Source organism: Schistocerca nitens, chromosome 8 (genome assembly GCF_023898315.1).
Source record: "Schistocerca nitens isolate TAMUIC-IGC-003100 chromosome 8, iqSchNite1.1, whole genome shotgun sequence".
Taxonomy (NCBI): Eukaryota; Metazoa; Arthropoda; class Insecta; order Orthoptera; family Acrididae; genus Schistocerca; species Schistocerca nitens.
In genome coordinates, this window is record NC_064621.1 from 57,336,888 (window position 1) to 57,361,441 (window position 24,554).

Sequence of the window (24,554 nt, forward strand, 5' to 3'; positions counted from 1 at the left end):
CAGATGCGCAGAGCAGATCGCCAACATACATTGCAAACCTGGTCACGTGATCTCGGGGAGGCGTGAATTTTCCTTAAACCGCACTGTACATTTTGAATGCCATATTGCTTGTGCGGACAGATTCCCTTCGTAAGTGCCATTGACTTGGTATAGGCATTTCTTGGACACTATAATAATTTGTGTATGATACCTGGAAAAACTAGCTCTTAACTTTAAAGAGCAAAATTAGGGGTGATTTCATTTCTTCTGACATGTGTCACAGTTCAGATGTATCTATATTTCATTTCTGTGACAGTCACCGCCGTTTTCGTTCGTATTCGGAGTTTTTGTCGTATTGTTGTGTCTATTTTCGTAAATTGTTGCTTTGATAACATTTCTAAGCGACTTGATTGTCTTTAAAAGTGTCCTGAAATACACAGGACTTGCCAAACATTTTTATACCAGGCACTTCTTCATAATTTTTTGTGTATTTATTTTCCTTTTTTTTGTAAGTTAATTTTGTCTGCTGATTACACTTTCACGTATTTTTTTAGCGCATCTAATCACTAACCTCCAGAAGAATACAGGTAAGTAACAATTAAAAAGATAAACAGCTACATAAATGTACCTTAAATATTAAAAATGCATATAACACATTTTATTCTCCTGCGTGCTCTCACGCACACACACACACACACACACACACACAGACACTTAAACACACACAAAGAAAGAGAGAGAGAGAGGGAGAGAGAGAGAGAGAGAAAGTTTACATCAACTTACAATATAGTTGTCGATAAAAGTAAAGTAGTCGGGTGACATTCCAGTCGTTGTAGATATGTTAGATATTCTTACACAATATGCACCAAAAGAGTAATAGGAGACATTGTATGATATAAGTTTTCTGAATTCACCTTTAAGTTTTAGTTCTTCTACGGAAAAAGCGTTAAATACAGCGGAAACATGAGGCTACCTTACAGACCAACGTGTTATCACAACCTTTATTAGCAGATACAATCATTGCCTTCACCCACCCTGAATTACATTATCACTTTCCAATCTAATGTAATCCTCATGAGACACTACCGATCGGCTTGTCACCACAATCAAGGTTTCAGGGAATCCACTGCCACACTCAAGCACAGTTGTACTTTATCAAATTTATCCTTTCCGTGTCATCTGTTGAGTCATATACCAAGACGACTGCATCACAGAAAATGGACAGTAATGATGCTCATGAAGTAGTTAACTGCCTTGTTATCAAAATAAACAAAATGAGTTGCTCTGTATCAGAAATGTGCAGAAAACATATTTAAGATACACATAAAAATTTCGTCCAATACAAAATTTCGTATTGTCCTGTTTTCATTTACTTCTGAGAACTACATTCGCGTTGCTATTAGCATATATTTTAGTTACTATTTACTTTCAGTTTTCTGTACTGTAAAGAGTTGTCACTAACTGCATCTCCCTTCCCTCTCCCCCCCCCTCCCGACAAACAACACCATTTTTTTCTTCTGTAGTGCGGAAAACATCTTCTCAGACAACACCGATATATTTCCAAACTTTTTGTTTTCAATAAAACACAAGAAAGGTTCCCCATGTTATAGAGTACAATGTGGTAAGTATAATCCAGTTCAAAACAACAAAACTAACTTTCAATAATGCAGGTGTGAGCTATCAGCAATGAAAGAAGGGAGAAAAACACTAACTGCTACACAGTCTTTACTGTTTCACCATCAATCAAAATAGACATTTTTAGTTGTAGATTTTCATGGTCTTTTATGTGTGTGAACACCAAGATGGAATTCACTACTACAAATGAGTGCTGCAAATGGCCAAAGACTTTGCTTAATAATCGTACACATTTTGAACATATAACAACAGGTTTAAAATATTTGTTCAAAATGCAGCGAACTGAACACCGTACATCAACATAATACAGATGATACCACGATGATGTCACAAAAGTTTCAGGGATGATGGAAAAGGATGAATGCATGAATTTGAAGCAAGGGACCCTTATCCGGAAACAACGGGGTCCAAAATTATAAGCGAAAATCGTTCTGATACCACTGACAGTGGAACACATGTACCGGTATTGTTGTTCCTGATACTGTAGAGGATTCAAATTTCAGAGGTCATACTGTGGACCAAAACAAGAAAAAAACGTCTGATAAACATGGTCTCTGAATTGCATACCTTAATAGCTATGAGCACTCGTTCATCTTCGATCCTGTGGAACATATCTCATTTATTGAAAGCTCTGACTTCTATATCTTTGGAGGAGATATTATGGATCGAAACAAGATCCAAGCGTCCAGTAAATATGGAATCTAAAATGCTGTCTGTAGGCCTATGGGCACTTGATACATGAGATGAGTTTCACAGCAGCCAAGACAACTGCTCACAGCTCATAAGGACTTTGCAACCACTTTTTACTGAGCATTTTTCTCTTGTTTTGATCTGTACTACCTCCTTCAAGATATGAAAATCAAAGAGCTTGCAATGCAATAGATGTGTTTCACAGTACTGAAGAAGAACTAGTGGTCTTAGCTCTGTAGGTATGCATTTCGGTTTGAACGTTCTACAATCTGAACAACAACAGTAACGGTGCATGTGCTCCATTGCCGGAGGGCTCAGAACGATTTTGGATTATAGCTTCCGACAAGCTCGTTTCCAGACCAGGCCCCCTTTCCTCCAATTGATACATTTACCCTTCTCCAACGTCCCTGAAAGCTTGTAACGTAATCACGGAATCATCTTGTACGGCACAAATTTTTCTTCGTTCACGTATTTGTCATCTCATCTGTTGCAACATCTGCAGTTCGTCACTGCTATTATGAATAAACAAATTGTAAAAATGCAGCAAAGCTTCTAATATTAATATTGCGAACTCAACAAAAATTGTATGCAAACATCGGTATTGGCAGATCATTGACAATCTCAATTTAATGTTGACAAAATGCAGAGTTCTTACTACTCACTCCACAGCCATTGCTGCTCTGTGGAATGAGCTTAGCGCATTGCGTATGTGGACAACATCAATCGAAACTAGTCACGTGGTGGTAATATGACACTATCGTTTACATTTTGTGCTAATATATAAACTTTAATATTCCACGCGCCTACTCGGTTCCCACGCATTGAGTTATCATTATTAATAGCAGCTCTGCTGGCTAGTGAGTTGTTGGTGCTACGGATGCAATTCGTTATCACACTAACAAGAGGCCCTTTTATGTGTTGATTAACCTCGAGACACAATATGAAATAGACTTAATGTCGTGGAGCTAATTTCTGCGACAAGGCAAGTTCTAGATAAATTCTGTAGCCTGGGAGTGTAACTAGTCAATGTTCTGAGTGTAGGCCTATACATGTTGCTAGCAATTATGAGCAGTAAATAAAATTCACATTCAACAATGTGAATCATTAGCTCCAATGTCGACAGATCTCCAAAGCACTGTGCTCATTTTAAAGAAGTAACAAACAGAAATTGTAGTACTAGTATACATGTAGTTTGTATCTATTACAAACGATGCCTATGAATCGTGTGTACAAAATTCATGACAGTTTTTCACGTGATTCCTAGGTACTGTGATGTATTTACGTTCAGAAGCTGTAGAGTGCTTACAAACAACCATAACGCTGCACCACATTCACCTGAATTTGGAATCGATGAATGTTAGCGACAAAAATTATGTTCTGCGCATCTGAATGACCATACCGTAAATATTACTAGAAATATGACAGGCCATTATTTTGTTACAAATGGGCGTTCTCTGTTGTTTCATAAACAACCTTAAGTTGGAAGCCAGTAATTGCAACGAATTATTCTTAATTGTAATACTTTCAAATAAATCCTAAACAAACATGTTATGTAGAAGTAGTTCCTTTTACGATGAAATAATGTCTTCATTTGGAAAATATCTTAACTTTATTACTGTTTGATATATTGCTAACGACACCGAGCTGACTGTAATGTTAAATTCCAATGAAATTCTTTTTACAATACGTACAGAACTATATGACAGAGTTCTGAATTACACGCACTACACAAATTCTTTGAGAAATAATCAGCTAAACCACTTTAACTCAGTCAATAAAATTTTTCTGGGATTGTGGCCGCATTGTCAATAAGTAAAACTAACGACGTTTCGGTCACTGTTGCAAGTGACCTTCTTCAGGGTGTTTTTGTTTATTGCTGAATGAAAAAACGTTGTTTCTTATATACCTGCAGACGTGGCCGTTATCTAATTCTGATAGGCTGTTAAGGATGAAGGGGAGAGATGTCAGAAGTTCTTTATTGGTGTTTTTATCACACTGAAGCGCCAAATAAACTGGTATAGGCATGAGTATTCAAATACAGGGGTATTTAAACAGGCAGAATACGGCGCTGCGGTCGGCAGTGCTTATACAAGACAACAAGTGTCTGGCGCGGTTGTTACTGCTACTACAATGGCATGTTATCAAGATCTAAGTGAGCATCTCCGAGGTAGCGATGAAATGGGAATTTTTCCGTACGACCATTTCGCGAGTGCACCATGAATATCATAAGTACACTAAAACATCAAATCTCCAACGTCACCGCTGCCGGAAAAACATCCTGCAAGAAAGGGACCAATGGCTACTGAAGCTAATCGTTCAGAGTGACAGAAGTGCAACCCTTCCGCAAATTGCTGAAAATTTCAATGCTAGGCCATCAACAAGGGTTAGCGTGCGAACCACTCAACGAAACATCATCGATATGGGCTTTCGGAGCCGAAGGCCCACTCGTGTACCCTTGAGAACTGCACGACACAAAGGTTGACGGCTCGCCTGGGCCCCACAACACCGACATTGGACTGTTGCTTTTTGTAATGTGATAATATCTTATGGGACCAAATTGCTGAGGTCATCGGTCCATAAGCTCACACACTACTTAATGTAACTTAAACTAAGTTACGCTAATGACAACACACACCAATGCCCAAGGGAGGACTCGAACCTCCGACAGAGGGAGCCGCGCCTCGGATCGAGTGGCTACCCACAGCGGCGGACTGCTGAGGTCTGGAATCATGTTGAAGAGTCGGATGAGTCTCATTTCAAATTGTATCGAGTGGATGGACGAGTACGGGTATCGAGACCACCCCACGAATCCGTGGACCCTGCATGTCAGCAGAGGACTGTTCAAGCTGGTGGGTGATCCGTAATGGTGTGGGGCGTGTACAGTTGGAGTTATAAGGGACCCCAGATACGTCTAGATACGACTCTGACAGGTGACACGTACGTAAGCATCCTGTCGGATCACCTGCATCCATCCATGTCCATTGTGCATTCCGATGGACTTGGACAAATTCAGCAGGACAATGCGACACCCCACACGTCCAGAGTTGCTACAGAGTGGCTCCAGGAACACTCTGAGTTTAAACACTTACACTGGCCACCAAACTCAAGGGACATGAACATTAAAGAGCATATCTGGGATGCCTTGCAGCGTGCATTTCAGAAGAGATCTGTACCCGCTCGTAGTCTTACAGATTTATTGACAGCCCTGCAGAGTTCACGGGGTCAGTTCCCTCCAGCAGTACTTCAGGCATTAATCGAGTCCATGCCACATCGTTTTTCGGCACTTCTACTTGCTCTCGGGGGCCCTACACGATATTAGGTAGGTGAACCAGTTTCTTTCGCTCTTCAGTGCATTTCTTGGTGGAAACCCGACGTTTCGATTAGTGTTTGCATCACTGCTTGTGATTGGTAGAAATTAGGGAATGGAAAACCAGGCGGCAGTTGGACGTTGTGCTGTTTTCCTGCTTTCAAGCGCCGGTTGAGACGCGCCAGTACGCTATACACCTGTGGCCGACCGCACACTTCACGTCAGCTATTGTCCCGTAACGCTGTTACTGCTGGCAGCCGAGACGTCGGAAGTCGGTACCCAACTTCTCTGTTCACGTTGGCTGATCACTAGGCTATTTCTATTGCCTCTACAATCTTCCTCCTTAAAGTAAGAGGTTGTTTCACCGGTACATGAGCTTCACCAAAATCAGTTTGTTTTCCGCAATCATCCTGGTGTTCTGCCACCGCTGACTTGGTGTTAATAGGATATATCCTTCGTGTTCAGATATCCGTGTGCTGATGGCTCACCCCGTCTCGTCTGTATGCACTAGTCCACATTCCCACCCGATTTCGTAAATTCCAGCAGCATGTAGTTAGTCAAATGCATCTTTCGTTGTGCGAAGAACATTTTTTTTTTTTTTTTATTCTGCTGCTGCTTCGAAAAATCGGCTGGATGCCTGCTCGGCGGAGAAATTTGCCCACCCGTTCAGTGACATCTGGAACATGGTAATCATTTATTGACTGTGACAGTGGCCGCAGAAGCCTACGTTTATATTTTAACTGAGCCCAATCTGTGTACTGGAGTTGATAGACTCAAGAAACAGGTGTAACATTTTGATACAAAAGCATTTTTACTTAGTAACACCGTTAGTACCACACCGCCCGCATCTCGTGGTCGTGCGGTAGCGTTCTCGCTTCCCACGCCCGGGTTCCCGGGTTCGATTCCCGGCGGGGTCAGGGATTTTCTCTGCCTCGTGATGGCTGGGTGTTGTGTGCTGTCCTTAGGTTAGTTAGGTTTAAGTAGTTCTAAGTTCTGGGGGACTTATGACCACAGCAGTTGAGTCCCACAGTGCTCAGAGCCATTTGAACCATTTTTTTTAGTACCACACCAATCACGATAATAACGAGATTATGCTGGTAATTTATGTTGAAATAAGAGGAATGGTACTTTCCAAGCACTTATAAACAACAACAAAAATAAATGCTGCTTGTTCAGCGTAGAGTAGGTAGATCTATGTAGTGAGCGCAGCGTTCTGCGCCTGTTGCCAACATCAAACGATAGTATTGTCAAGAGAGTCTCGGCATGAGGCTATTTGCTTGCATTTTGCTCTAAGGCTGAAACTTTAATGAAACATGTAATCAAAACGTCTTCACGTAATAACTTATTACTAGAAAGAATATTAAATAACTGTAGGGATAAAGAGGAAATAGCGACACTCGCAGTCAGCTTTGCGCAGTAACGTAGTGAACATGTGACAAAAGATGTAAACAACATTTCGACTGTAACGTCATATCAGCGATATTTTGAAACAAAACAATACAAACGTTTTTATTTATGAGAATTTACTGGGGGAAACTATTATAGTCAGTCGTATATAAATAATAATAATATATTTAATCGTATATGAATAATAATATTTCTTGCAAAGGAAACGATCGAGTACTACCGTAAGAACTATATTTTGCAGCTATTTATTTTGTAGTTGAAACTCTTTTTTTGTCCAAGTATCCCTCCTAGCACATAATATTGTAATTGTGATATGCTTTGAGCAAACACAAATCCTGCTTATTTAACACCAGACATGATTCAGTGAAGTTACATAACTGTCAGTGAATTCTTCTATCTATGTCAAATAATATGTAAAAAAAAAGGCATAAAGTTTTTGCATAGTGAAATTTGCATTCATAAAATTATTAAAAGAAAAAATATCTACCTTAGTATCAAATGCTGATGTTTATCTGGTTGTCTGACATTCTGAGTATATTTATTGTTCCAGTTTGTCATCTGCAGTTATTCAGGATACTTACGATATTATATTACGTATATTTGCAAGAATGTTGGTTCTAAAATGGAACTATTGCTTTCTCACACTTTGCTGATTCTGGTTTACAGTAGTAATGTCATCGTATTAAATTCAGTTTTCAACATTGGTTTGCCATTTTATTCTTTGACTATTGTTTATTCAGCTGGAGTAATAGTACAGAAAATGTTATGGGGGAAAATGATTATGAATTAGTTTCGTAAACTGATGAGGGGAGACAGTGTATTTAAACCGAGCTTACGCTCTTTTTTGTCAATTCTATTTTTTGATGTCTCTACAGAGCAACTAATTTGTGCTTTCTCACACTAACTGTCCTGTTCACAGCAGAATTATTTCTTGTTTGACAACAAATTCTACTTAAAACAGGACGGACTCCCCATGTGATCACCAATTGGTAGACTCTTAGCCAACATTTAGTTAAATAGCATTGAGAAGAAATTATTTGAAACCGTACTGGAACCGAAACGATGGAGAATAATACCCTGACATAACTATGTAGATTATATTGTATGCGAAACACTCAACTCCATACAATATCTCCACAATCATACACACACACACACACACACACACACACACACACACATACATATATATATATATCCCAAAGACAAGTAAAATTCACCATAGGATCTGAAAATGACAAAAATCTAAAAATCTTCGCCATCACATAACGCAGATAGAACAGTCAACACACAAAGAAGCCAGTGACCATGACATGCTTGCTACACAGGTTGAAAAAATTCCAGTTAACGAGGACAACTACAAGAACGAGCTACAGAAAATTTAGCAAATACAAGATAGACAGTTCAACTCACAAAATTAAAACAAAAAGGAGACACCCAACACACAACAACAAACGGATCACCACCGACATACAAACACAGAAATGCAGGACATAAACACGTAGAACACAAACAACACATCTGAAACAGAAACACCCAAGACAACAAATAGCTACAGGGTTGGCGATGCATTCAAGAAACAAGGATTGAAGCTAGCATATATAACAAAGAATCTGAGGGGAACCTAAACTTTCCCAGCCAAAGAAAACACATCTGGGGTCTATCAACTTACATCTCAAAACTGCAACTCGATTTATATAGGACAGACAGGTAGGTCATCTCAGAAGGTTGTTTGGAATACGAACAAGATAATGCGCCAGACATACTCCGATGCTCTTCCGTTGATGATTCAGAATTGCGCTCGTCTATGGGTGCGAGGCGCGCTGCACTAAATCCGATTCAGGCAATATCTGCCATATAACACATCTACGTGTGCAGAAGTGAGCGAAGTGACGTCTCGTCAGTCTTACCGGGAAAAATTGCCGTACGCCGCGTGCAACGAGGCATAGACAGAGGTGCCCAGTGGATTACAATGAACGACCGTAGTCCGATACCGCCGTAACCGGCAGTCGGCAATTTTTGAGGAATACCGTTCGACAATTTAGCGTGTAAGAGACAGACGCAGAACAGCGGTTATTACACTGTGATAGTACCAATGTCTTATCGTGACTGCAATTGTTTTAATGATGTCATATTTGGTTTTACCTGTTACTGCCCTTATTTCACGAGTGCAGTTTTGCCATTCTTTACTTTTCAAGCATCTATAAACCAGAATACAACTTACTGGAAAAACATAACATGAAATGAACAGTATGTAAAACCAATTCTTGCAGCATTTTACACTGTACATAGAAGAGCACTTAAGAGTAACAGACTATTGCCATTATAAGATTCGTAATGTTCACTCTGAACACATGAAACGGTATGGTGGAACAGCTCAATATTGAGTAACCAAACAGTGACAGTGCATGTTGGAATGTTCAATTTAGGTACTCTGTGGAGGCATAGAAAACGGAATCAACAAAAAGTAAATATACCCAGTTTGCATTCTTAGGCCCCTCCTTCCACACACCAATTTATAGGTCCTACACAGTCACGTAACGTTTGGTGGCAGTGTCTCCTGTCTGGACACTTCAATGCTCACTTAATAAATTTTTCCATTTATTGTTCTCGAAAAATCGCAAATCCATTATTTTCATGAGAATTGCTCGGAGTACCTTCTTCATACTATAATTTCACATGGTGTGTACTTGTATTTTTCTTACCTTCATAGCAAAACTGAACATGCTTGTAAATGGTTATACAAAAAATTTCATATGGAATGGTTGTTGACGCTGGGCAAATTCCTGTTTCATAAATCGTCAGGGAATTCAGTATTCCGAGATCCATAGTGTCAAGAGTGCGCCGAGAATACCAAATTTCAGGCAGTACCTCTCACCACGGACAACGGAGTGGCCAAAGGCCTTCACTTAATAACAGAGAGCAGCGGCGTTTGCGTAGAGTTTTCATTGCTAACAGACCAGTAAACCTGTGTGAAATAACCATAGAAATCAGTTTGAGACGTACGATAAACATTTCCTTTAGGACACGGCGGCAAAATTTGATGTTAGTGGTGTATGGAAGCAGGCGACCGTCGGTAATGCCTTTGATAACAACACTGCGTTGCCTGCAGCGCCTCTCCTCGGATCGTGAGCGTATCATTTAGACCTTAGACGACTGGAACGCCGTTGACTTACTAGAAGAGTCCCAATTTCAGTTGTATGAGAGGTGGCATGAGCCCCCTCTCATATTTCTATCTTACGACTCTCCTCTCTATTTGCATGCGGTGGAGGGCTGCTATTCCTTCACACGCGGACTTCCCATGCAGCGTCTCTCGTCACCCGGGTGGTCCAGTGACAGGCGGGCTCTCCTGACTTTGAAAGGGTAGGCCGACAGGCGTGGGGGGTCGAGTGAATGCTTTCTGGACGCCGGCATTGTCAGGAGACGCGCCCGTTTGGAGCCGGAAGTGGCGGCTGGGCTGGAGGTTCCGTTGCTTCGCAGAAGCTTAGCGAAAACACTTTCTGGCGGGCTACCAGCGAGGCGTGGGAATGACTTATGTACCCAGGCAGCTGTGGCGGGAAAATTCCCGCGCTTTCTGCAAAATAGGAACTGTGATTGGCTTGCTCAGGGCATAGCTCCGTGACGGAGCAAAATCAGCACAGAAATTGGCGCCAAGAATCTCCATTGGTGGAATGGTAGTGCCCCGGCAATGGAGTGGAATATCCGCCGGATTTCGAGTTGCTGATTGGAACGTAACCACGGCCACTGTCGTGGGGGCGGGAATGTTGTGTGTTCGGCCTGTACGGGTGCTCTAGGTAGTCAGCAGTCGCCTTTCGGTCGAGGACGTCGAAGCAACCAGCCCTCGCCTGCGGTACGCCAGATCGTGTTCTGGCAGTCAAGAAGACAGTTTTGGTAATGTATGTCCGCAGCACCGGCAGATAGGAATTTCCCTAGGTGATAAACAGAGCTCAGCAGAGCGCGCCTGTTCGTCTTTTTCTAACTTTGTTCTGTCATGAGTAGCAGCAATTACTGTTGGATTAGCTGTGTGACTCTCTTGAGATTTGAGTGACAAGGAATTGGCTCCACATACCACCTCGTCTTAATCCTCACGATCTAGTTTAGGGACAACTTCACCTTTACAGTGTTTGTATGAATCTCCAAATTTGAGCCAATTTGATGTATTATATTTCCTGTGTTTCTTTTACTATTCTGTGTTTAGTCTTAATAAATCATATTGTTATTTTGGACAGAACTTTCATTCTGTTAATCGATAGAGCAACCCTATCATTCCTCACTATGCTAATGCAACCTTTGTTTATTTAACTTATTTATCAAATTAACTTATTGCAGATGCCAAACTCTCTTCTACTCCACTGGCAGGGTTGATTAGAGTCAGTTCGCGTATTTTTTTTTTTATCCTTGTGCAACAGCAAAAGTTGGAGTTAGAAAAGGGGGGGCTTAGAGCATGATTTACATATGTGGATTCTAGTAGAATTTAGTGATAAATACACTGCTAGCCCCGGCACCTCGCAAGTGGTGTACAGAAGCAGGCGACCGTCGGTAATGCCTTTGATAACAACACTGCGTTGCCTGCAGCGCCTCCCCTGGGATCGTGAGCGTATCGTTTAGACCTTAGACGACTGGAACGCCGTTGACTGACTAGAAGAGTCCCAATTTCAGTTGTTAATAACTGATGGAGGATTCGGCTGTGCCACAAATCCCGTGAAGCCATGAACCCAAGTTGTCAACAGGACACTGTTGGCTCCATAATGGTTTGGGCTGTATTTACATGGAATGCGCTGTGTCCTCTAGACCACTCGAACCGATCTTTGACTGGAAGTGTTTATGCTCGGGTACTTGTTCCCAAACAACGATGAAAATTTTACGGATGACAGTGCTGCATGACACCAGGCCACAACTGTTTCCTATTGATTTCAAGAACAGTCTGGACAATTCGAGCGAATGATTTGGCCACACAGTTCGCCCGACAAGAATCCCGTCGAACATTTATGGGACATAATCGATCGACCAGTTCGTGCACAATATCCCATACCGGCAAAAGTTTCGCAACGGACGGCTGTAGACGCAGCATAGCTCCATATTTCTTGTTGAGTCCATGCTACGTCGAGTTTCTGGACTACGCCGTGGGAAGGAGGTCCAATATGATATTAGGAGGTATCCCATTGCTTATGTCACCTCAGTGTATGAAAGGTAGCCGTAACTCTCTCTCTGTCTCAAAAGAATAGCTTTATTTATAAGCACCGACTATGAGTTTAATGTTTATGTAGCAGTTGCAGTTGTATTTACACCAAACACCACTTTTGCCTACGTCCTGCGTTCTGCTAAGGGAATTTTATTCTCTACACACTCCATTAAAGAGGACTGACCAAAGTGTTGCACATCAGTTTGAGAAGATGCTTCAAATTAGTGCGACAGTGGAATATTTGTATAACAAATCTACTAATGTCGTTAACAACACATAACATAACATAAAAATAGCAGAAGACTATGTTGTCATCCAAAGTAACACAATCCTACAACAACATTATTTTTAATTTGTTTCCGTGACCCAAGTAAAACCAAATCTTGAAAGTCTTCCTGGTAAGACTGTGACCTGACTACACTTCGCTCGCTTCTGCACATGTAGATGTGCTATATCCCAGATATCGCCTAAATCAGATTTAGTGCAGCGCGCCTCCCATCCCTAGGCGAGCGCAATTCTGAAACATCAACGGAAGAGCATTTGAGTAGGTGTGGCGCATCATCTTGTTCGTATTCCAAACAACCTTGTGAGATCACCTACTCACTGCAAGTTTACAGTTCTGTAACCTAACAAATCCTGGTGGATATTCCAAGAATTACTCATTTTAGACACTCGGAACAAGAGATGAATTAAAATTCAAAATTAATTTCATGAAATTTACTTAGTAATAATAATAATTGTAAGAATTCCATGTGAGTCAACTGCATGTTACAATCTTTCCATTGGATACCAGTTTGGAGAATTGCTTGTACATAACCCACCCTGTAAATTGGACCTACAGTTGAACTTTGAATTAAAACGGCCTGTCGTTCCTGGCTACTCTTCATATCCTTGAGAGATCGGAATTCGATCCTTCAGTTTCCACGAACGCGCTTTACGACTAGACCACCAGGTGTGGCACAATATTTCTATAAGAAAGCTGTTTACATACATCATCTTAGGAAAAAGAGCGAAAAAACATTTTATGGAGTCGCGGTTTCAAATGTGAAGATTCGTCACTAGCCAAGGGCGTGCATATGCAGCTAGTGGTAGAAGAGGGCAAAAGCATCCTCTACCATCCTGCTCAGACAAAGAAGCAGATGTATGAATTTACTATCAGTTTGGCGAAAGCCGCAACATGTAATGGATGTGGACTAGCAGAAAGTGTACCCAGAACCACTTGTAAAAATCTCAAAACTCGCTATTGTCCGAGCAACTCGGTATACCAGATAACTGTGGCCTGTAATAGCTTCCAGCAGCTTTGCATATTCATTATCCATCTTTTATTTTTGGCGTTAACACCCAATATCTCAACCTGCGGCAGACTGAGTATACAGGCCGTTTCAGAGTCTTTATTACAGGATTTGTAGGGGTTGTAAAGGGGAAGTAGTAGATAAAAGTTTTAATGAAGAACCTGTGTGGGGAAATAAAAGATCGGATCACTTTCAATTCTTCCGCTCCAATGCTGTGGAGGTACCCTCATATGGAGAGAACTGGGAACACATAAAGAATCCAGCAACATGGTGTTCCAGGTGATGTGGTGTGAGGAGGTGGAATGTTGCACAGACGTACTGACATCCAAATATTCTAACATGGTACACTCACTGGTCGATGTTGTTCTGACACTGTACTACCCCACCCCTCCCCCCTCCACGACCATGTGGGGAGCATTCGGCCCTGACTTAATTTTTCTGTAAGATAATGCACGATCTCACCGAATTATTCGGTGAATGGTCTGACTTGCTCGTTCTGCCGACTTAAATTCTGTGGAGCGCGTGTGGGAAGCGTTGGGGAGACGCATTGTAGCACTTCCAAATGCACAAACGACAATCCAACAGTTGTCATCCGAGTTGGTTGAATAACGGAACGCACTGCTAAAGAACATTTCCTTTTCAACCTTATGGCCAGCATGGGAGCACTTTGCAAGGCACGCATAGCCGTCCATTGTGATCGAACAGCCTATCAAGGACGATGTACCACCTTCTTCAATGTCCAGGGGACCATCATGAATCGTGATAACGTGTTATTATTATCTTGCAATAAAAGTGTCATTTGCGTTCGTCTCCTTCCACATTTATTTCTGTTACCTTCGGTGCTGTAGTGTCGCAGTTCTTTCTATTTACGGTCCCAACATCCTAATAGAGGAATAACATCTGCCTTTATAAGCCAAACTTGGCAGCCTAAATTCCTCTCCGAGCGCAGTGAAATGGTTTCGCTTATCCCTGATGTCTCGCCAGCTATGCATTATGTTCGCTACGATGAAGGCAGGTTGCATCAGGCGTCCTCCAGGGTTCGATATTAGGTGTAATCTTTTCATTGTAAGTAATTGATGTGTCGACGGTTTTGTCCCTTTGGACATACCATATTTACGCTGATGACCTCCAGTTGTATCTAAGAGCAAGACCAACAAGTCCGAAGACGATTATTGAGAATCTCAATTCCGACCAGTGTGCACTATCAAAATGGGCGTAGGATATAAAGATCAGCCCATCCCAAAACTCAAGCGGTACTGATTGGCCATTCTAAGCTCATTAATTCGAAATATCCCTGTAATCTTTAACCCTAAATGGCACAAAATATGTCCGCAGCTCGTGGTCGTGCGGTAGCGTTCTCGCTTTCCACGCCCGGGTTCCCGGGTTCGATTCCCGGCGGGGTCAGGGATTTTCTCTGCCTCGTGATGACTGGGTGTTGTGTGATGTCCTTAGGTTAGTTAGGTTTAAGTAGTTCTAAGTTCTAGGGGACTGATGACCATAGATGTTAAGTCCCATAGTGCTCAGAGCCATTTTTTTGGCACAAAATATCAGCTTCTCCTCTTCAGCCAATAGTCTGGCAGTAATAATACATGGAAATGTAAATCGGACTGAACTCGTACGAGCAATGTACAAGATGGCATCCGCATCTCTCCATGCTCTACAAAAATATAAAAGGCTACTCCTTCTTGACCTGAAAAAGAAACGTACAAAGATTTGTACTTCCAATTACAGGTTACAGCGATGTTATCCGGCAAGGCCTTTTCCAGAAGAGCTCACGGCGCCTGTAAGTGGTTATGAATGTTATGTTCTTTACATCTCTTATGTTCGACTCTTTGGTTGTATTTCATCATCATATGCACAGCTGTCCGAGCTGCATGAAGACAAGCTCAGAGATTTCTACACCGTATGTCTTCTTTAATGTCGTTATCCACGAACACTCTCCTCATATCTATCGTCGATCTTAACGCTCATATCTGAACAACATGGCACAAATCCCATTCCCATCAGAGCAATATCCTTTCTCTCACACTTCATCGTTCACCGACTTTCTCGAAGTCGTTCTCAGTAGCAGTGACCCGATTCTGGGATAACCGCCGACGTTATATTGGAGAACGGAATAACATCTCTACCTCCAAAGACAGTTAATTAAATATCAACTGAACCGACAATAATGATCACCATTGTCCCAGTATGTACTCTTTACCCTTGTACATCTTTCTTTCAAACCAGATCGTCCACTTTTCCCAGTATTCTTAGCTGAAGCCAAATAGCCCCTGGTCCATGTGTTGGGTGACGCTGGTCGAATCTGGCGGGAACGAAGGCAATCCCGGGTTTGATGACTTGACTTTTGGGTAGCATGTTGCATTGCCTGGAGAAAGGAGAATTTGGCGCTTTCCTTTTTTCAGTTTGACAGAGCCCAGCCATTCTTCCATAAGACCACTCACAATCCAAGCCTTTTTATTTCTTCACCATGTATCTAGAAGCTTACTGACGTATGCGTTTTTGAAACAACACGTTTTTGCATCCTTTTCAATCACCAGTGACCCCTCCATTTCACCCAACACGTTTCCACGCAGCAGTCATTCCTTGGATATTTTTCCGCCGGTGCACTTTTCACCTCGAATTGCTAGAGATTTTGAATGCACTTCGCGATAGAACAGACCCATTTCAGCGGCACTGAACACATCTTTGGCGTCATAACTGGCAAAAATGTTGTACTGTAATGTCTTCCATTCTGTTGTTACACTTTCCTGCGCATCCTTAGCTTCCCCAAACCATTCAACACGATGTTCTGCCTAGCGTCCTGTGGATGCCTTAAACTACGCATTTCCAAACTCTTTAGCGACTGTCAGAGCATCACTCTGCAACATGGGTCCAAAGTTAAGATTTGCCCGCGCCCTTAAGAACCATTCCCACATTGCCTTGTTAATTTCTTCATTTCCAGTCGTCATGGCCTTGTTTTTCATGTGTCCGTACTCTTTCATTCATTCGTACTGTCTATTAAAGTATTATAAATATTTTGGTACCACATTTGAAACGCAACATTATTTCACGCACAAAGAGTTTGTCTTTCTCACTCTCCTGAATTACCTTAATCTTTCCGTTAAGTGTAAGCGACACACAGTTTTTGTTCAACATCATTTTATCGTAATGGTTGGCTTTGCCGGATAAAACCATTGTTCAACGGAACAACAACGTCCTCTTTCATTGAGTACATTCATGGGTGCTCAACAATGTTCCAGTGTGTGCCTGCGGAAATCAGTAACAACGGGAAACGAGAAACGTCGACATGCAGGGCATACACGAACGAGCCATTTTCTTTGATGCACCGACAGTGCGAGTAACTTGATTGTTCCTATGCAGAGAGGTGCGGTTTGATGTCCACAATCGCAGCGCCGCGCTGCGCCGAACCACTTTTCTTGATTTTGCGCCACTTAACAGCATTGTCTGGATTGTATAGTCATTGTGTTAAAAGTAGCGTCCTCGCAGGGTAGTGAATAACTGACGTATATTGCAACACGGAAATACTCAATAAGCTCTTTCCGGCGTTATACAATGAATTATTAAATAACTCTTAAAATTTACATTCCGTTTACGCTTTAAGCAAGTTCCGCTTTATGCAAAACATTAGCAAATATGAGTGCACTGAATGCGTCTGGACTGAAATACTTGTAAGGTTTGGGCAGATCTGCTAATAATACACGTTCCGCTTCTATCAAGTTTTACTGTATTAAAATGCTATCTGAGTCTCTGCTTATGTTACTCGAAATGATAACTGTTTGTTCTTGTTCTTCACGAGTTGGGGTAGTAAGACGTTTGAGTTGTTCTCCATAAGTCGTAATGGTACAGGGTATTACATTGTTTTCTTTTGATAGCCCTCACTGTGCGGATTTGTTTCAATATTGTTGGATAATTTGTGTTCTTTATAAACGTACAAAGTTGTTCTATTTGTCCGTCAGAGTTCAGTTTTAATGCGTTTACCTGTTCACTAATTTTTTCAACAGTGATATTAAGGTGCTCGTGACGTGAAGTGAGTCGCGAGACTACTACACTCGGTACAGGGGTATTTATTTTCACGAGTAGCTCTTCTTTCTCGTTTTGTTGCGTACTTTTTAAATTATTTTCTTCAGTTTCAAGGCTTCGTAACGTGGCCTCTAAACTCGTAATAATTGGTTGTGAGTTATTTATAATGCCCTGTCGAATATCTGCAGAAAGTCTGCCTGCTTAGCTAAGTAGTACCGGCTTGCCTACCATGCAGAGCTCGGGTTCGATTCTGGGCCGCGTTGGAAATTTTCTCCGCTAGTGGTGTTGTCTTATTCTAACCATCATTTCATCATCACCGACGCGCAAGTCACCCAATGTGACGTCATCTGAAATAAAACTTGCAAACTCCGGGGCCGAAGTTAACCCGATGGTGCCTCACGGCCATCAATGCCACACGATCATTTCATTTTTTCTACAGAAAGGTTTCACTGTTTCTTTCTCAAGTTTCCGAACTTGTGATGTGTTCATCGTTCCTAGTTTCGATATCTTTATTAATCTCTTCTTGTGTCTTTGTGTTTTGTTCGAGTTTTTTGCCTATTTTCTGATATTGTTTCGTGTTCCATTCAAGAATTTTGTTCAAGTTTAGTAGCAACTCTAACAAAGTTGAATTATTGAGTTTCACATTCATTTGCAACAACTGAGTGCATATTCTCAGTAATTAGGGTCACCATATATTTCCACCTGGAAAAGAGTATATACCAGCTGAATTGCCCAAAGAAAATATTTATTTATTCATTTAAAAAAACATATATTTAACATTGCCTGCTCTGATAATAGCATATGAACATTTAAGATTGTTGTGCGCTGCAGATTGGTCCCTCGTCATATTTTACTGAGGTTCTCACATTTTCGAGAAGGGAGACCTCTTTCTTCGTGGCAGAGTTAGTTTTCATTTCCATCACCATTGTCTGTGCTTAAAGTCTAGTTTTTTCAGACGACCAATAGTTTGAGAGAACACTGAAAACTCTTTCACAGTCTGCATTCGTTCCTGGAATAGCAAAAATGAACTCCACGAGCCTTTTAAACTCGTAATTTAAATCACAACCAGCCTTCATGCAGCATTGTAGGAAAATCTCTCATTTTTTCTGAAGACACACATTATTGGTTCTCCAGGATTCCAAGTATTCTTCAATTACTCACTTTATGGAGCAGTACATATCAAAAATAATGTTTCCGTCACCATGGTATTCAGTTATATTTTCCTACAGTTCAAAGCATGATTTAAATTATTTCTGTGTTATAACAGATTTTAGCAGCAACTCCTGTAGTTCAAGCACACCTTTAATAAATCGTTTAGACTATTTTTAAGTGTAGGAGAACTCGTAGTAAAATATCTTGACAGTTTCCTGAAACTGAGTTTTGTTTAGAACACCATTCTCTGCTAATGTTACTGCAGTGTCATTACTGTAAGTGGAATAAATGTATTCACTTGCCTGTCTAAACTCTGAAGCAGATTGTTATATTCCGCTGCTACTTCATTTGCAGTAATATCTTCCCTCTGAATTCTTTTAAGAAAATTACTGAAGAAATTAAGGTGTGCATGAATAGAAACCACAGTTCACTATGATGCTGTTCAAACAACTTTTTTAAAGTTATTCGGGAGTCTGTATTACTTAAAAATAACTCTTCAGTGGTTCAAACAATTTTAGGATATGCTCCACCACTGGAAACGAGAGAGACCCACCGAGTCTTCCCATGCTGCAGCATTTGCTGATAGTGGATTCCAATGATGTCACAGAACTCTTTCAGCTTATTGACACGTACTGCGTAAATGTCAAAGTGATGATATATCTTGTAACAGATATTTTTTATGTCAACAGATATCGTCTTTGCCATTGCAGATTCCAGTGCATTATGAATAATAGGTGCAACCCACCCTAGTGTCAGTATCTTCTTCTTAAAAGTCTTTTATAGTGTATGGTGTACATTGTTACCTTGACCTGTATTTGCCAGAGAGCCAAAATTGGCAGGTGCATTATCTGCAACACAACCAATAAGTCTTTCTTACAGCATTTAACACCCTAATTCAGATTGAACACATTCTGCAATAATCTCGGCAGTCTCGTTTGGAACAATACAAACGCGTAGAAGCCTCACTTTTACATTTATATTCATGTTGCCAGACTCGCTGGAAAATTTGCAGAATCTAATCTGAACAGGAAGTATCTTCTTGTCTTCCCTATTTGATGCATCACTTGCCACTACGACGAAATTTGTTGACTTAATCTCTTCTTTAAATCTTTATTCAAACCAGTTATACAGGGAGATTCACGAACATATGCAAATATTTTAATATGTTATTCTACAATCAAAACTGACGAAAAACGTTCACATAAACATAGGTCCGCAAATGTTTAGTTACAGAGTTACGGCTGATAAAAAATTTTACTCGAAATTTAGCAACTTCGCTAATATGAAGCCATCGAAAACTTTACGAGGTTAAAGCAAAGCATTATTTCCATTAATATTGTTGTTATTGGTCTGGTGAATATAATAAAACATGTCCCAGACGTGTATCCGCGTTAGTTTTCAAGAACATCCAGAGAAGCAAAGATTATTATAGAAGTAAACTTGTTTACTTTCCATTAAGAACGTATAAAACGTTTATGTTATTGTTGGCAACCGTTAGGGTGTTGTTTCAGTCGTTTCCTAACATTGAAACGGATTAGTTTTCTGTATTGTTCAGTGAAAGAACATAATAAGAACAGTGTATTTAACTTAAACCATATAGTAGCTGTTGTAGTTTGTAGATTCTTTATGAAATAGGTATGCCTTTCAAATTTACGACAGAGGAATACGCCGATATGGTGTTTATTTATGACAAATGTGGTGGTAATGCTACTGCTGCAGTTAACGTATATCGCATACGTTATCCAACTCGGAGTATTTCGAATGTTATGGGAGACAGGTTCTCTACCTAGTGTTCAAATCAGTACATGCGCTCGATACTGGAAAACTACTGCAGATACACGTCTGGGACACATACAAAATAAACGGAAATCGTGCGTTACTTTAACCTCATACAGTTTCACTTCATATTAGCGAAGTTGCTAAATTTCAGGCAACTCCGTAACTCCGTAGGTAAACATTTGCGGACCTATGTTTATATGAACTTTTTTCTTTAGTTTTAGTTGTAGTATAACATATTAAAATACTTGCATATCTTCGTGAATCACCCTGTATAGAACATTCGTAACAATAGCTTCTGATTTAGTTCTTGCAACTGTAATTCGCTGATCACATGTGTTTTTGAGAAGAGTGCTTGTACAAGTTCATACGTCTAAACGATTGATTATAAGCAGCATTATGATATGACCACACGAGTTCCATGTGGCGCAGTTTCAGCTCCTCTGAACACAGTTCCTTTGGTCGAAAGAATATTTCTAACCTAGTTTTGGAAGCCAAATTTTGTTTTACTTTTGAGTTGTGCAGTTGTGAATTTAAATGCTGTTCAGTATTGAGTTTACCTTTGTTTTGAAATGACAAAATTACGTTGCATTGACGCATTTGGCCTTGCAGTCGTCGTCTTTAATTCGCTTTATGGATAGGCACTCTCAAAACAATCTTGAAATTTACATTTACGACGTGCCATTTCAGTTTTTCCACTGTTCTTGTTGAGCAGTTGTTCACTAGTTGATCATACACTGTCCACAGTGAGATAGCAACTGCAAAATAACAAAGCCCCACACTGACTTGCGCATGAACAACAATGTGCACTAAATAACTCTTCAGGTAAGTGCGCTGATGGCTAGACAGTGGTGGATGCTGCGTTGCAAGTTGGCGGCTACTCAATAAAGGAATCTCGATTCTACCATAGACAGCTTTCCCCTTCAATTAACGGAATGGTCTCGTCCTGGGTACACGAAGAGTATTTGTGTACCACACATTTGCCACACTGTACCGTGATACGTCATAAACCGATGTTAGTGCTGCTGAATCTTAACCCAAAGCATTTTAGACTCAGAAGTTCAGAAAGAGTACAGCATGTGCAAATAAAGGGAAAGCGTAGAGTACATAGAGTAGAAGATGAACAAGAGTACTTGCACTCTATTTAGAATACCTCTGGTCACCCTGTCAGTAATAGATGTTGGCTTGCGTACTGTTTGAATGAAAGACATTGAAGCAAAACACGAATTGAGTGTCTCAGTAAGTGGTTGTCGCCAAATTTGGCATAGATGAATCACCTACCGATTCGTGTTCTGTAATTTCATGTTTACTCTTGGATCTCTCTTCCGTTGCTTTTCCTAATAAAGCACTCAACTGTGTTGTAAATTATTTGCATTATCTGAAATCTCAAGTAGATTATTTACGTTTAATCGTCTGTTGTGCTCCTTCTGTTTCATTAATAATTGGATAATTACTTTGTGAAGTGGTTCGCTGTTTGGTAGGACGACGAAATAGCCATAACGCTGAAATGTAAAGACAGGGAAACCGAAAAATTTTTCCATTTGTGGTTAAGTAAACGAAAATAATAAATTCTTTTACGCAACAGAAATATTTGCTAAAAATCTAGCTAACGCTGCAATAACTCACACAGTTTGTACTATTATATGCTTACGCAACAGAGATCTTGTATTTTTTGCAAAAGGAGAAAACATTTTCACACAAAAATGAAAATGAAATTACAAAGCTGAAAGACAAAATACAAATGCTAGCTCATATACGGGTAGCGCTGATTTGCTTTGGAGAACCTCTGCTGTAACCTAATTACGTAAACGTAGAAAAACCACAGGACTATCCTAGGCAAAAGGGTCGATGTGAGTAAGCTTTCTGCAAAAAATTGTATGTATGAACACTGAATATTTTGTTTTCTAAATCTTGCTCCTCATGTAACGTGTACATTGGATATCGTATTCATTTGTTGAGCCAAACTGACTGTTGGTTGGTCCTTTGTAGAGCATATGAACAGTGTCGTGAAATAAAACTCCAAACTTCATAAAATGCAAAATTTCAAATAAAGAAAATTAATCTAATTAAATGCAAAAAGAAACTAATTGCGTGCTCAGCGACAACTGTGTAACTAAAAATCAGTACCGAAGTAAATTATGAACGTTGAGTGATCTGATGTGCGATGTTAGATTTGGAGTACTCATAAAAATTTGTTGCTACACTACTCAGAAGAAAATAACTATTAGAAATTACCAATAGCGTTCATTGAAAATTAATCTGCTTGCTAGCACAATATCTGACAAATCCGATTACAAACTATTTGACCAAGAATGCAAGGTAATGTCTGTCTTGAAATAAAAGTGACTTTCCAGTAGCTCAGCATGCTGTTTTGACGTCTAGAGTGCTGACGTTCTCTAAAGCAAATACAGTTCAGCAGATGCAGCAGCTAAAGATAAATATTTTACTCTAAATTTGTTTGTCAGAAAGGATCTATGGCTTCGTGTGGCGTAAGGTGTAATGCATACACGACAAAATATTCACAACTATACTATGATTTATGGAGGTGGATTTTGCTCCAAAGAGAATCAATTTTGAGACACCAAGCTCTGATTATTGACAAAAAGACTGTAGAGCATAAGAAGAATCTAATTTTTACAAAATTGCAAAGAAACTACAAACAGTTCTACCTATTGAGTCATTTGTGACATAATGATAAACAATACGATAAAATTAACATTAGTCATGAAAATTTATCAATTATATGAGGGACAAATATTTCCTTGAATCAGCAGTTCTGACAAGCATTTTATTATTGCGCATGCCTTCGTTAGCTATAAGATTCCTCCATAATCTTCTCGATCAGTATAACGAACGAGAAGCATTGCCAAAGAGTTTTCATTTCCATAATAAAGTATTCCAGATAGCTACTTCCAGACTCACAGAAAACAGATCTCATTCTCTGAAACACTTAACTGCTCGCTACTATGCCTCAAATAAGACTGCTTCAGCGCTGTACAACTCCTCACTAGCAGATGTATCACAGAAATAACTAAATACAGGGCCAAAACTCTTGTCACTACTCATGCAGTGCTCTCAGTCAACTTTGTCACAGTACAGTGAAGGTGAATTGTTTGCAATAGCAGAAAACTTGAGAGACTCTTATGCATGTTATGGACAATTGTTTTTGTAGATCTACTTGCTCGCATGGTTTCTGCTTCAATAGTAAATATATCACAAATGTATCACTCACAGTGGAGCCCCTTTCATTAAGAAAGGTGTAACTAAAAATTCTTGTTTTTTGACATTTAACGGTTACTAGGATTGTTATAGAAAGTCACCTGCACTTTCTGTAGTACTTTTTTCGTATACGTTACCGGAATACTTTTTTCTAACCCCAGTTAAAATTTTCAATAAATTTTAAGTGTTTATAGACGTTATGCAACTGTCTAAATGTAGTTACACCACTTGTGATGTAAATAGGTACAGGATTTTATTTACTAAAAAAAATTCATGACAGTCACAACACTGTATTGTATTTACATAATTTTACGTTGTATTTGTTACTCATCGTCACTCTTATTTTCTTTAAGTAGTCCAATATCACCATCATTGTCAGAAGAAGGAAGACCGGAAGTAGTGGTATTGAACGTTGGAATGAAGGGTGAAAGTTCTTCCATGTCCTTTCGTATTTCAACAAGATTTCCACAGACTAGAAGTCATTGCTTATCATTACAATAACGTGAAAGAGACTTTTTTTCCTTGACTTCTGTCTTGCTACAATTTTCTGTTGAGGCAAAATCACCATCAGTTGGTAGACAGGAAAGATCACTTGTCATAAAAGTTTGGTTTAAGATTTCAATGTTATTTGTTTCAATGCAAACTTGTTTCATTAATGTCATCGCTATTTCTCAGTTTCTCTTCTGTCCTGTACAAGTGTCACTGTACTAGAGAACATGTTCCGCAGGCAGTGTTCTTGTTTCGGTGTGTTTGGCGAAGCAGGCACCAATTTCTTGGGAACCTGGCAATCCAGTCACTTCATCCAAGCAGTCACGACAGCTAATGGCAACCCAAATTGAAAACATATAAAATGCGTTTGTAATAAGCTACTTGGCATGTCAGTCTAGAACGG